At 45.6% G+C, this 14,788-nt stretch overlaps 1 long non-coding RNA gene and 1 pseudogene across 1 annotated transcript; one reads left to right on the top strand and one right to left on the bottom strand.

The window, feature by feature from the left end:
• The window catches only part of LOC135897666 (uncharacterized), a 42,874-nt pseudogene that overhangs the window by 19,987 nt on the left and 8,099 nt on the right, over nucleotides 1-14,788 (top strand).
• LOC135896518 (uncharacterized) lies at nucleotides 451-4,330 on the bottom strand. The gene is made up of 3 exons (XR_010562729.2): nucleotides 3,474-4,330; nucleotides 2,777-2,839; nucleotides 451-671 (listed from the first exon to the last, which is right to left on the bottom strand). It is a non-coding gene; the product is annotated as an uncharacterized lncRNA (long non-coding RNA).

Genomic DNA, 14,788 nt, shown 5'->3' with positions numbered 1-14,788 from the left:
TGCAGTTCAGGCAAAAATTATATCCTGGTTTCAGCTACAGGGGGCACAATAGCCTTACACCAATATACGAAACAGAACACTGTGCTGCAATGAGTTAAGAAATAAAGGATAGTACACATCTGGAAAAACACTCTGCGAACCACCCTAACTAGCAATGTAAATATATTTTTTCTGATGTCCATGCTTCATTTAAAAGTAAATTGTAACTTACTTTCCGGGTGCCTCTTGTAAGGTAACGCCAAATGCTTGCACAGCATCACGCAGAAATAATGGCCAGTTCTTCGGCATACCATCCATTAGTGAATTCCTTGTATGTTGCATGTGACAAGATACTGAAAGATAAATCATAATATGCTGTCATTTTTTTTTCCATAAATTGTATGATGAGCTTTTCATGCATAAAAGGTGATTGCAAGCTAAAATGCAGCAAGGCATCAACTTCACACCATGTCACATACTCATACTTTATTACCTAATAGATTAGAAAAGATGCAGAAAGTGTAATTAAGAAGAGTGACAAATAGCAGCAAAGGTGATCATCGATAAATCTTGAAGATGATTGCCGCCGCTGCCAGAGTAGGCCAGCCTTCGTAGGAGAGCACTGGCTGCCCACAAAAGCTTGCTGTCACAGGCCACCCGTGACGGTTCTTGTAGACATAGGAAAGCAATACCTGCACAGAACAGGAAAAAAAGGGCAAGGGAGGAAATGGGAATGTTGAAATTGGAACTTCAATTAGCAATATGTGCTACGTAAGAAGTTTGGCTCACATTAAAAATTAATTTAAGCATTCCTTTCTCTTAAATTACGGGTATCTTAAGGTATGTATGCGATGATGTTTAAAATGACTAGTATATTTCCTATCATGAGAAGCCAACAAACACTGACACCAAGGACAACATAGGGGAAATTACTTGTGCTTAATAAATTAAATAAATGATAAATTAATGGAAATTAAAGTGGATGAAAAAACACCTTGCCGCAGGTGGGAACTGAACCCACAACCTTCGCATTTCGCGTGCTATGCTCTACCAATTGAGCTACAGCGGCGTCGTTTTCCCATCCACTTTCTTGGGTATTTATGTGTCCTAGTAGAACACTGGGAGTGTTAGCCAGCGCCTCAACTCAGAGGCCTTGTTCCTGGCATATAGTCATTAAGTTGCATAGCAGAGTCAAAATCAGCCTTTAAATTATTGTATGGTGTTTTGTGGCTAAAAAGCCACTTATCAACCTGTCAAACAAGTCTGAGAAGCTTCCTGCAAAATATAATCAGTTTAAAACAGTAATTCACTCTGCAGGTAAATGATGTACTAACTTAATTAAGTTAAATAGCGTCTTTCTTATATTGTTGAACTAAAAGCAAGTTTGGCATTTTGCGCTGCCTAGCTGTTGCCTTTCTTTCAAACTTAAACATGACACAGTACAAAGTAAGCAGGTAGCATGCAAAGGAGGACTGGTGATAAAGTAGTGTTCCAAAGTAACACTCCTAGCTGGATCAATCACTTTTGTTGATATATTTTCAAGTGACCCTAATTGGCTTCGGGCAATACCTCACACAAATGATGCAACACCTTGGATGATGCTTCATACAAAGTTGAAAGTATCTCATGATGTGATCAAACGATAACATTGCCCGCTGACTTGGAAGTGTTAACATGCTGTTTGCGTGAGAAAGTGCGAAGTGATTCGTATAGGTGGCAAATTATCAGTGTATCTATACTCTCAGGTAATTCTGAGCATCTATGCTGACTTGCAACTGAGAAGCTACTGCACACAAAAAGGTGTATTCAAGTAATGGTCCATGCAGAATAATTGCCCACCTAGTGAAGAGGCAAATGTGGCAGGCTAATGGGCCAGGGCAAATAGATTGATAAATTCTGATAACACATTCAATGATATTATTGAAATAAGTGATAAAAAACAGCACAGGTAAAATTGCAGTCATGACAAAATTTTAAAAGCACCTCTGCAAACTGCTGGAACCCTCAGCATCATGCCTGTTCTACACGCACATATGTTGCAGCGCAATCTATATCTCAGACGCAGGCGCATCCACAGATCACTTTGTGATCTCCTCACAATAAGGTTAAAAAACAGTCTGGCACAAGCTACTTGATGCGATTCATTTTGCAAGCACCAACCAAGTGCTCATGGTGGTAGAACGAAATTGAAGTTTGTCCTTGTATGGAAGCCTTGGCCCATGTTTTATCAATTCTAGCGGCAAAGCACACCTTTTACAGCACACATAAATCTTAAATAAGACTGCTTGCTGATGCTGTACAGCGCTTGTGTCCTGTCCCTTACTTTGTGGTTGCATGTGTTTGCGCTGTAAACGTTTTTATGTCAAACTGTACAGTAAGTTCCTGTAAAGAAACTAAATCACACAGGAAACATTTAGAATGCCAAACTAATCAAATACTGGCTTGAATACATTTGTGCATTAGGGAAGCAAGGTGTAATGTACACTGTTGTAGAAAATTTTTACTCATGTATGGAATACTTCTATGACACAGCAGAGTTAATTTGTGAGTTCTTACATAGCAATGACTACCTACAAGTAAATTTTGTAAGGCTTAGGGAAACTAATTATTAGTAGAACTGTGTATGTACACTGGCACTGAGAAATTGGTTATAATAGTGGCAGCTTATAATGGACCAGAGCTAAAAAATGGCCGTTGGTGAGACACCAACTAGCTATTTTACCACGAAGCGCTCCCTGGCCTTAACCCACATAAAAAGCACTGGGAGGACCAGAGAGGGTACAGTACATTGGCTTACACTGATCATGATGAGGTCCCGTCATCCAGCTAGCGCCAAGGTACAAGAAGGATGTCCAGCCGTCTATAGAGTGAAAGGGACAAAATAAGATAGCATCAAGTCAGTTGAAAGGCAGATTTGCAATTACACATAAGGTGACCCAGTCACAGTCATTCATTAATAAATGCCAAGCTGTCGTGATTTCACTCCCAGATGAAGCACCTACTAGGTTAAAGGTTTTGCTGCTTATTTAGAACAAAACAAGTGAAATTTGTACATCAGCAGACGATTTAATTTGGAATTGTATAGATGAAGTAAACATTGCAGTTATATTTTTTGTTTTGCTATAAAGTGGGATAGCTACAAACTGCATAGTCACTGACACACGCGCGCACACGTAAGTACAAAAGGACACAAAATAAGGCGAGTTCAGTCTGGTTCAGCATTACAGCCAGCGCGTCATCTTCGAATGCACTCCTTTCGGTTAGCTCGTGCTACGTTAACCACAGGCTAACAAGCAGGGCAAAGTTCTGACTGTTGTTGCGGAAGTCGTGGAGCGCGGTAGTGCTGAACGGCTGAACACAAGCAGAACCCTCGTATAAAAGTAATGACGAAAACTCGCAGGGCAGAAGAGCCCATATATCAAGAATTGCCGCGGGTAACACCTAAATATATTCACATTGTTGACGAAAAACGAAGCGCAATGCATTTCACTTACCGGAAAAAGTGTTATCCGAACGTGCGACGTACAAAGACGCACCGAGACACGAAGGCGGCGAACGCAGATCCCGCCATTGTGGTAGTAAGCCGTCGGCGAAAACACGCAATACAGCCGATGTCACGAAGCACTGATGCAAAACACACGGCAAACAGCATCAGCACAGCTAAATGACTCCAGTTAATGTCCAGTATAAATGTACAGAACGGCTTGAACAACTGGCATAACGAACCCACGACCGAGACATTGCGGGCGGGAGTGGCCGTTTTTTTTCAAACTTCCTGCCTCCCAGTGTTCCCAGCACAGAATGAGATGTTCGACAAATTTGGATTGTACCACCGAAGTGGTCGCAGCGCGGTGGCTCTGTGACACCGCTGTGCAACACCGGCATTTCGCTCCTGCTGCTGCGCGATCATAGAATGGTTTCCAGGCGTCGCGTGCGCGCCCGCATGGAAAACAATAACACGCCCTTGATTGTTGAAGTTCTGGTGTGAAATTATTTAATACTAAAGCCAATTAACTTATGTTGCTTCGAACGAGTTCAATTTGTCTGAGGCGTCTTTTATTCGCTAACGTCGACGGCCGACGGTAACCGCACATTTAACACGTCGTTTGGCATTTTATGCACTTTTAGACAAAAAGATCTAGAAAAGTTCTTGAGTTAGACATTCTGAATGCGTTTACCAAAACAGACTCTAGTGACACCCGTAGTGGGTTTTGCCGCAGATAGAATATATGCTAGCATATTCCAAGTGCTGAGGTTATGTTTAGAAGAAATTCTATTTTCAGTCTTATCATAGACCAAGACGTCTATAGCCGTTTGTAGCCATTTCAAGAAGTTTTTAAGAGGTTTTGTGTTTCGTGGGATAGGCTTAAGTTTTGCCATTGTGTTTGGCAGCAGAAGGAAGGAAAGAAACTTTATTTTTCAGAAAGAAAAGTAGGCGAGCGTGTTTGGGCCCTTAGTCCAGGGCTCCACTGGCGCGCGCGGCTCGCTGGGCTTCGTCCAGTAGAGCCACTTGGCTTTACTTTCCCTCGTCCGCAAGCCATGCCTCCCACTGCCTATTTAACATAAGTGGATGTGCAGTTAAGTATGGGGTAGTAATATGTGAAGGCCGTTCCAGGCACTCCCATGTGATATGTTGTAGTGTGGGTTTGTTAGAACACCATGGACAGACGTCCAGAAATCTAGTTGGGTTTATTTTACTGAGTTGATGCAGGTTGGGGAAGCAGTTTGTTTGAATGCGTCACCAGTCCCTACTCTGCTGTCTGTTAAGCACCTTGTGTGGATGACCGTACTCTCTGCATTCCTCCCGCTGTTGTAGAAGAATGTCACGAGTGCTTGGAAGAAGTCCCACGCTCGGCTCGGCTGCAGCTCGGTTGTTGAATCCTCGAGCTGTACGGTCCGCCGCAACGTTGCCCTCGTGAGCCGGACACCAAATAATGTCGTGGTGTTCTGTCAGGGTTTGTCCCTAAATTCTACGTGCCATTTTGGGTACCGTCCCTTTGAGAAACAGGCGACAAGCTGTTTGCGAGTCGGAGAGTATGACTGCCGATTCGTTTCTGTGTTCCGCGTCTGCAACGGCCACGGCTATTACAGCCGCTTCGGCTGCACACGTGGACCGAGTTACGACTGTGGCCGTTGTGACACAGTGTTTTTGAGTGACTGCTAGCGTGTGAGTCTCTCTACTGGCTCTGCTTGCTTCTGTGTAGTACGCGGTAGAATTTCCCAAAACGATTCCGCAAGGTTGCAGCTCGTGCTCATCTTCTACCTGCGTGGTACGTTGGGTGCATATTCTTTGGTATCGGTGCCACCGTAATACGAGATCTCGTGTCCCTGTCCAGTAACACTGTATCCTCGTCGCAGTATAGTGGTCGTGGTGTGAAGCCCAGCTTTTCTAGAACTGCACATCCCTGGTTCGTTGAGCAGAGCTGCTCTCTTTTAGCTATGAGGACTGCGCTCGCCTATTTCTCAAAGGTGTTGTAGATGCCCAGTTTCTCAACTTTATTGGCTAAGGCTAAGCGGTGCCTTGAAGGCTTTCCTTATAATTGTAATAGGTTGCTTGTTTCATCTCCTGGTTTCTTAGTGCTTGGTAAGGGAGTGCGTAGGTCACCCTGCTAATTATAAAGGCGTGGACCAGCCTGATCGTTTCTACTTCAGGTAGCCCATCTTTACTGCTGGATATCCTTCATATCATACGGGCTACGTTCCTTGCTGTTGCTCTCAACTTTTGGATGGTGTGTGTGGTGTCTGCGTTCTGTTGTACCCACATTCCCAGAATGCGCAGTATTTTCACCTCCCTAATGGGACATTCAACCAGATGTATCATTATTGGTACAATATCGTTTTTTCTCGCGTATTTAGCTCAGATTCTGATTAGCCAGCTGGGTCTTCTCAGGGGAACATTTCATCCCTGCTCCGTCCATGAAAGCCATTACCTTGTCCACTGCTCTTTGGTGTGTGTCCTGTTTTTCCACGTACAACCTTCTTCGTGTCCAAAGGGTTATGTCGTCCCCATAAAAAGCGACGCCTAAATCTGGGTCCTGCTGTAGTTCAATGGCGAGCTAACGCATGCCCACAAATAAGAGGATAGGAGAAAGTATAGCTCCTTGTGGGGTGCCTCTGTTTGGGAGGTCGAAAAAGTCGGACCTAGTCGGTCCCAAATCTATTGTCATGGTTCGGTGCGTCAGGAAGGACCTAACGTACGCTTATATGCGGCGGCCACAGTTTTGGACTCCAGGCCTTCCATGATTGAGTCATGGGAGATTGTATCAAAAGTTTTCTCGATATCGAGTGCCAGTATAAAATTGTCACTCGAGCCTCTGATCGGGTGCAGGACATCGAACTTCAGAAGGAGAAACACGTCCTGAGCTGATACGTGTGGCCTGAAGCCGAACATGTTGCTGGGTAGAAGGTTTTCCGTCGCTACATGGTTGGACAGTCTGGTTAAGATCACTTTTTCAATCAACTTTCCCACGCATGATGTCAGCGAAATCGGTCCTAAGTTCTGGATATCCCTGGATTTTCCCGGCTTGGGTATTAGGGTGATATTGGACTGTTTCCATTCTATTGGGAGTTTTCTGCCCTCACTCTAAACTTTCTCATTAAAGAAGTCCATGATTTGTGTTAAGGCTGCGTCACTGAAGTTTCGGATCATGGAATTGGTAATCTGATTATTTCCAGGAGCCGTGTTTTTCCGAAAAGATTGGGCTGCCGCGTATATTTCCTCCAAGGTTATAGGTGCGTCTAAATCGAGTTGCTCTATTCCTTTGTATTCCGTGTGTAGCAGCTCAGTAGTAAGGTTGTGCCCGACATATATCTCCTTGATCGTGTTTATTAACTTGATGTCGTCCCCTTTAAACTCGTTCTTTAGGGTTTTGAGTGTCCTGTTCGCCACTGTTTTTGTACCTTCTGAGTCCATCATGCATCGCAAGACAAGCCATGTCCGCTTAGTACTCAGTGTGCCTTTGAGCGAGTCAGTAAACTGTCTCCAAACGGTGTCACTCAAACATTGCGCATACTCATTAGTTTGCTGTGCTGGCTGGGCTATGCGTATTTTCAGCTTTCGGTTAAGTTTCTGTCTCCTCCAACGTTCGGTGAGGCTCCTTCTGGCATCCCACAAATGAAGTAGGTGTTTATCGACCGCTGCAGTTTCAGCGTTTGTTTAAATCTCCTTCGTTACCCTCGCGTGTGTCCTTTTGATCTGTGCTGTCCATGTGCTGACGTCGGTCAGGTCGCCATGAATGTCTAGCCCTTCGTGGAATTGCACCCAGTCCGAGATCTGGGCTTTCCCGATCTCCCTTCTTATCCTGGCCACACTGAGCGATATACTCAAAGTGAAATCATCATCATCATCATCATCATCATCATCATCATCATCATCATCATCAGCCTGGTTACGCCCACTGCAGGGCAAAGGCCTCTCCCATATTTCTCCAACAGCCCCGGTCATGTACTAATTGTGGCCATGCCGTCCCTGCAAACTTCGTAATCTCATCCGCCCACTGCTACGCTTCCCTTCCCTTGGAATCCAGTCCGTAACCCTTAATGACCATCGGTAATCTTCCCTCCTCATTACATGTCCTGCCCATGCCCATTTCTTTTTCTTGATTTCAACTAAGATGTCATTAACTCGCGTTTGTTCCCTCACCCAATCTGCTCTTTTCTTATCCCTTAACGTTCCACCTATCATTCTTCTTTCCATAGCTCGTTGCGTCGTCCTCAATTTTAGTAGAACCCTTTTCCTAAGCCTCCAGGTTTCTGCCACGTAGGTGAGTACTGGTAAGACGCAGCTATTATACACTTTTCTCTTGACGGATAATGACAACCTGCTGTTCATGATCTGAGAATGCCTGCCAAACGCACCCCAGCCCATTCTTATTCTGATTATTTCTGTCTCATGATCCGGATTCGTGGTCACTACCTGCTCTAAATAGATGTATTCCCTTACCACTTCCAGTGCCTCGCTACCTATCGTAAACTGCTGTTCTCTTCCGAGACTGTTAAACATTACTTCAGTTTTATCCAGATAAATTTTCAGACCCACCCTTCTGCTTTGCCTCTCCAGGTCAGTGAGCATGCATTGCAATTGGTCTCCTGAGTTACTAAGCATGGCAATATCATCAGCGAATCCCAAGTTGCTAAGGTATTCTCCATCAACTTTTATCCCCAATTCTTCCCACTCCAGGTCTTTGAATACCTCCTCTTAACATGCTGTGAATAGCACTGGAGAGATCGTATCTCCCTGTCTTACGCCTTTCTTTATTGGGATTTTGTTGCTTTCTTTGTGGAGGACTACTGTGGCTGGCTGTGGAGCCGGTATAGATATCTTCCAGTATTTTTACATATGGCTCGTCTACACCCTGATTCCGTAATGCCTCCATGACTGCTGAGGTTTAGACTGAATCAAACGCTTTCTCGTAATCAATGAAAGCTATATATAAGGGTTGGTTATATTCTGCACATTTCTCTATCACCTGATTGATAGTGTAAATATGATCTATTGTCGAGTAGCCTTTACGGAATCCTGCCTGGTCCTTTGCTTGACAGAAGTCTAAGGTGTTCCTGATTCTATTTGCGATTACCTTAGTAAATAGTTTGTAGGCAAAGGACAATAAGCTGATCGGTCTATAATTTTTCAAGTCTTTGGCGTCCCCTTTCTTATGGATTAGGATTATGTTAGCCTTTTTCCAAGATTCCTGTACGCTCGACGTTATGAGGCATTGCGTATACAGGGTGGCCAGTTTCTCTAGAACAATCTGCCCACCATCATTCAACAAATCTGCTGTTACCTGATCCTCCCCAGCTGCCTTCCCCCTTTGCATATCACCCAAGGCTTTCTTTACTTGTTCCGGCGTTACCTGTGGGATTTCGAATTCCTCTAGACTATTTTCTCTTCCATTATCATCGTGGGTGCCACTGGTACTGTATAAATCTCTATAGAACTCCTCAGCCACTTGTACTATCTCATCCATATTAGTAATGATATTGCCGGTTTTGTCTCTTAACGCATACATCTGATTCTTGCCAATTCCTAGTTTCTTCTTCACTGTTTTTAGGCTTCCTCCGTTCCTGAGAGCATGTTCAATTTTATACATATTATACTTCCTTATATCAGCTGTCTTACGCTTGTTGATTAACTTCGAAAGTTCTGCCAGTTCTATTCTAGCTGTAGGGTTAGAGGCTTTCATACATTGGCGTTTCTTGATCAGACCTTTCGTCTCCTGCGATAGTTTACTGGTATCCTGCCTAACGGAGTTAGCACCGACTTCCATTGCACACTCCTTAATGATGTCCACAAGATTGTCGTTCATTGTTTCAACACTAAGGTCCTCTTCCTGAGTGAAAGCCGAATACCTGTTCTGTAGCTTGATCTGGAATTCCTCTATTTTCCCTCTTAGCGCTAACTCATTGATCGGTTTCTTATGTACCAGTTTCTTCCGTTCCCTGCTCAGGTCTAGGCTAATTCGAGTTCTTACCATCCGGTGGTCACTGCAGCGCACCTTGCCGAGCACGTCCCTATCTTGTATCATGCCAGGGTTAGCGCATAGTATGAAGTCTGTTTCATTTCTAGTCTCGCCGTTCGGGCCCCTCCACGTCCACTTTCGGCTATCCCGCTTGCGGAAGAAGGTATTCATTATCCTCATATTGTTCTGTTCCGCAAACTCTACTAATAACTCTCCCCTGCTATTCCTAGTGCCTATGCCATATTCCCCCACTGCCTTGTCTCCAGCCTGCTTTTTGCCTACCTTGGCATTAAAGTCACCCATTAGTATAGTTTGTTTAGTTTTCACTCTACCCATCGCCGATTCCACGTCTTCATAGAAGCTTTCGACTTCCTGGTCATCATGACTGGATGTAGGGGCGTAGACCTGTACAATCTTCATTTTGTACCTCTTATTAAGTTTCACAACAAGACCTGCCACTGTCTCGTTAATGCTATAGAATTCCTGTATGTTACCAGCTATATTTTTATTAATCAGGAATCCGACGCCTAGTTCTCTTCTCTCTGCTAAGCCCCGGTAGCACAGGACGTGCCCACTTTTTAGCACTGTATATGCTTCCTTTGGCCCCTTAACTTCACTGAGCCCTATTATATCCAATTTACTTCCCTCTAATTCCTCCAATAGCACTGCTATACTCGCCTCACTAGATAACGTTCTAGCGTTAAACGTTGCCAGGTTCATATTCCAATGGAGGCCTGTCCGGAGCCAGTGATTCTTAGCACCCTCTGAAGCGACGCAGGTCTGACCGCCGCCGTGGTCAGTTGCTTCGCAGCTGCTGGGGACTGAGGGCCGTGGTTCGATTGTGTTGTTCATATAGGAGGTTGTGGCCAATTACTGCACCAGGGTGGCCAATCCTGCTCTGGTGAGGGAGTGCGTTACCGGTTCTGGTCACCGGGATCAGGCCACACTCCAGGCCTGTTTATGCAATTTTATCAACACGCGTATTTTTTTTTTAATCCGGTGGAAAATTGCCGGCACCGGGATTCTAACCACGGACCTCTTGCACGCGAGGCGGGTGTTCTACCTCTACGCCACCGCTGCATCATCATGGTCAGTGAAATGGTCGCTGCCAAGATTTTCTCCTAGATTCGTCCTTGTCGTGTTCCCTGCGGTGTTCGTAAATGTCAGATCTGGTGAGGTATCTTTTGAGACACTATTACCAATGCGTGTGGGGAGATCTGGTTGTGTAAGCTGGTATAGGTCGTACCTTTCCACTAGGTCCGCTAGCATTATTCCTTTGGGGTTTTCTTAACAATAGCCCCAGTTAGAGTGCCGTGCATTAATGTCTTCAAGAAATATAAGTTTGTCCTTTCCTTTTAGAAGGCCCAATGAGTGCACTAGCATATTCATGAAGTCGGCCTGTTTCTCTCTGGGAAGGCTTGTAAACATTGAATATTACCGTTTTCGGTCGGCAGCGCTTTCGAGGCCAGACCGTGATTATGCAATGTTAAATAGGCGCGTTCCCTGCATAGCTAATACTGAGTGCTACATCCTATTTGCGATGGTAGCAATTTGTGGGTACTGTGGGGTCTTGTAGCACACATAGCCCTTCATATTTACTCGGTGTTTGCCTACCTCCTGCACGCATATAACATCGGTTGGTGACTGAGGTTAGGATTATGTATGCTTGCTCTAAATGTGGGTGCGGCAATAAATATATTCTGGTTATATAGTCTGGTTCTGGTGGTCTGTTATCGGCACGGGCAAGCGGCTGAGTCCGTCCGCGTTGGCGTTTTCCTTGCCGGCCTTGTACTCTATGCGGTAGCTATATTGGCTTAGAAACAGAGCCCATCTCTGAATACGTGCCGACGCCATTAAGGGCACAGGTTGATCTTCTCGTAGAAGTCCCACCAGTGGTTGGTGGTCCGTGACTAATGCAAACTCGCGGCCCAGGAGGTAGTCTAGAAACTTTGTTAATCCGAATACCAGTGCGAGCGCTTCCTTCTCGAGCTGAGAATGATTCTTTTCGGCGTGTGTTAACGTGCGTGAAAGGAAGGCGATGGGCTTATCCGATGTCCCAATTCGGTGCGAGATTACGGCACCTAAACCCGAAGGTGACGCATTGCGTTCCAAGCGCACTGGGTGGTTGGTATCGAAATCCGTCAGAACAGGCGAACTCAAAAGTGTTTGTTTAGCCTTGAGATATGAATTTTCCTGCACCATTCCCCAGTGCCATTTATGCTCTCCTTCAAGCAGAAGATACAACGGGGCCAGCATTGTTGACGTGTGGCAAGAACCGGTGATAATAAGTCAACGGACCCAAAAACGAGTGCAGTTCGCTCACATTCGTAGGCCGTGGCGAGTCGCGTATTGCTGCTAGGTTCTTCTCAAGTGGATGCAAGCCGTCTTTGTCAATGCGATGGCCCAGATAAACGATTGAGTCTTTGCGAAAATGGCATTTTTCAGCCTTCAGCTTGATACCATTTTCTTGAAGCCTGCGCAAAACGTCCCGAAGCACTGAGCCATTATCGTCTTGACGTTCCGCTATCAATACATCGGCCAAATACACCTGCACGACTGGAAGACCAGCCAGGACCATTTCCATGCGCCGCTGAAAAATCGCGGGAGCCGAGGCAACTCCAAACGAAAGACGGTTATAGCAGAACAACCCCTTGTGAGTGTTTATCACGGCCAACTTCCTCGCATCCTCATCCAAAGGGAGTTGGTTATATGCATCCTTAAGGTCTGTGTTGTGAAAAATGATCCCCCACGTAGCGACGCGAAAGTGTCTTCAATGTTTGGTAAAGGGTACTGCTCAGTTATGCACGCAGCATTGATGGTGGTTTTGAAATTGCCGGAGATGCAAAGGGACCCGTCTTTGTTCAGTACTGGTACGACTGGCGCCGCCCATTCAGAATGTGCTATGGGCGATAATATGCCTTGCTCTACTAAACGGTCCAGCTCAGTTTCCACTTTTTCACGAAGAGCATAAGGAATTGACCGCGCCTTGTGGAACTTCGGTTGGGCGCTTTCTCGAATGTGGAATTTCACAGGTGGCCCCTGAATGTTTCCAAGTCCTGGCTCAAAAAGGGCAGAAAACTCGGTCCTGAGGCTGTCGGGATCTGCTGACGTCGATTTAGCCGTAGCGAAAAACCCGGACGGCAAAAGCGAGAATGCTTGGATTAAGTCCCTTCCGCAAAGGCTGGGACCTGAGCAGCTTGTAACTATCAGTGTGGCAGGTACAGTCTTCCCCGCAAAATGGGCTTCAAGGTGCAGTTCACCGACAATAGGTAGCTTGCCCAAGTAACAGCTGAGCGTGTGTTTGCATTTCGATAAGCGTGGCCAACTCAGACGGTGCTTTAGATACACCTCCTGAGGGATGATAGAAAACGGTGATCCGGTGTCAGTAATCATGTTCAAGGGCACGCCACCCCAGCGGATAACTCTGCGGAACGCCTGGAGCAAAGATTTATTTTCCCGTGATTCCTGCAATGCGAAGACTGATGGAATATCGCCTTCCTCCGTTTCGGATACAGCGCTCTCATAATGAACTGCGTTAGCGACGCCATCGCGCCTACGACCAGCCCGAAGCCCCGATTGGGAGCGGCATTTTCTTGCGAAATGACCAGTCTTCCAACAGCGAAAACACTGCTCCTTTTTGTGCGGACAGTCGCTTGCTTCGTGATCGTAGTTTCCGCAGCGTGCGCACTCAGTATGGCTTTGCTTATCTTTGGTGAAGGTCTGATATCGGCGTGATTTACTCGCTACATTGCACACCGCTGCCTCATTATCAGGTCTATAGTCATGGTGCTTACTTCCAGTGCGGCTGTCTCTGCCGCTATGGCAATCGTTTCAGCTTGGGCAAGTGTGAGCTCAGTTTTTTCAAGCAGCGTCTGCTGCACGCCCGATTCCGGACGCCACAAACAATGCGGTCCCGTAACATACGGTCCAAACTTGTGCCGAAGTGACAATTATCCGCAAGCTTGCGTAGCTCAACAACATAGTCCCGGTCAGATTCGCTTGCAGCCTGATCCCTTGTAAAGAACTTGTAACTTGCGGCAACCTCATTAGTCTTCGGCGCATAGTGGTTATTTAGGATGGTAAGTGCGTCCTTGTAACTCAGGCCATTTACTTTCTGGGGGCGCAGTGTCCAGCAAGAACGCCTACCGTCTTCGTTGACAGTGTCGAAACCAAGAGCGCCCTTTTCTTATCATCTGTCTTAATATCCTTTGCTTCAAAAAATGCCTCCGGTCAAGTCAAGTAAATATCCCACTTATCGTGATTTTCGTCGAAACTTGGGGTACGGAGGTTCGTAGCCAGGGCCATGACCGCCGATGCTCCGTAGACTCCATTATTTTCAGTACCCAGCAGGACTCCCAGCGCTTCCGAGACGCCACGGTTCGTGGCGGGGGCTCCGCGGGGTGGTCAGCCTCGTCGCCACTGTTGTAGCGGGTGGCAGAGGGACGAAGACGATCCAAGAGCACGTACCGCACTGTTTTATTTCAGTGACAGCGAACTATATATATAGGCTGCTTGCCTATGACGTAACATGAAAAGAACGAATCATGTTTGACACGTGTGGCACAGCACTTCATATCAGTAAGCGTAGCTGTTTTCTTAATTAGAATTTGCGCACGTTTATCTCGCTCGTCCCGCACTGTTTCAAGGATGTTCAACACCAACTTATTTGTCCCTTTTACGTAAAAGAGCAGCTTGGGACGATACCTAACAAGCAAGTCTGCAGACGCCATTTTTGCAAAAGATGAAGCAATCTTGTGGCTATGCTGGCCACATGTATGAATTTAGCCACTGTTAAAAGAATTTATTGTATGTATTTTTTAAATGCAAATTAATGTCTGTATGGCAACATTGCACGAATTTTTTGTTGTTTGCACGTTTTCACTCGAACAAGTGGAGAATTACTGTATTTTCATTATCGTAGAACCTCAATAAATATTTTATTAAAGAATGAAGCAGAGTCGCACAACAAACCGTCCTGCAACCTGCAAGGGAGCTGCCAAGTTAACGTGCTGACAAGACCACTTGTGAAGGCCGTTTAGTCATCCAACGGGTGCCAAACTGTAGCATTATATCTCGCCATGCAAGAATTTGCGCTCGTGGGTCGCCTAGCCTTGGTTCTGCTACGCAGAATTTCTGAAACAGAGTATGGGATATTGTATGCCACCGAAGCTCCGACTGCTTTTCAGTGGATATTTTTTTCTTTGGTGCAAATGAAACAAGAAATTCTGGAACAGATTCCGTAGAAAAACCCGCTTCTTCCAACTGCATCTAAAAGTTGTTCCTGCAATTTAACCTTTAAATTTTGAATAATACAGAACCCAGAAATGAAGGGCCCTAAACATGATTTCCAA

This window comes from Dermacentor albipictus, chromosome 1 (genome assembly GCF_038994185.2).
Source record: "Dermacentor albipictus isolate Rhodes 1998 colony chromosome 1, USDA_Dalb.pri_finalv2, whole genome shotgun sequence".
Taxonomy (NCBI): domain Eukaryota; kingdom Metazoa; phylum Arthropoda; class Arachnida; order Ixodida; family Ixodidae; genus Dermacentor; species Dermacentor albipictus.
Note: the sequence above shows the minus strand (reverse complement) of the source record. Positions and strands in the feature narration are given on the sequence as shown.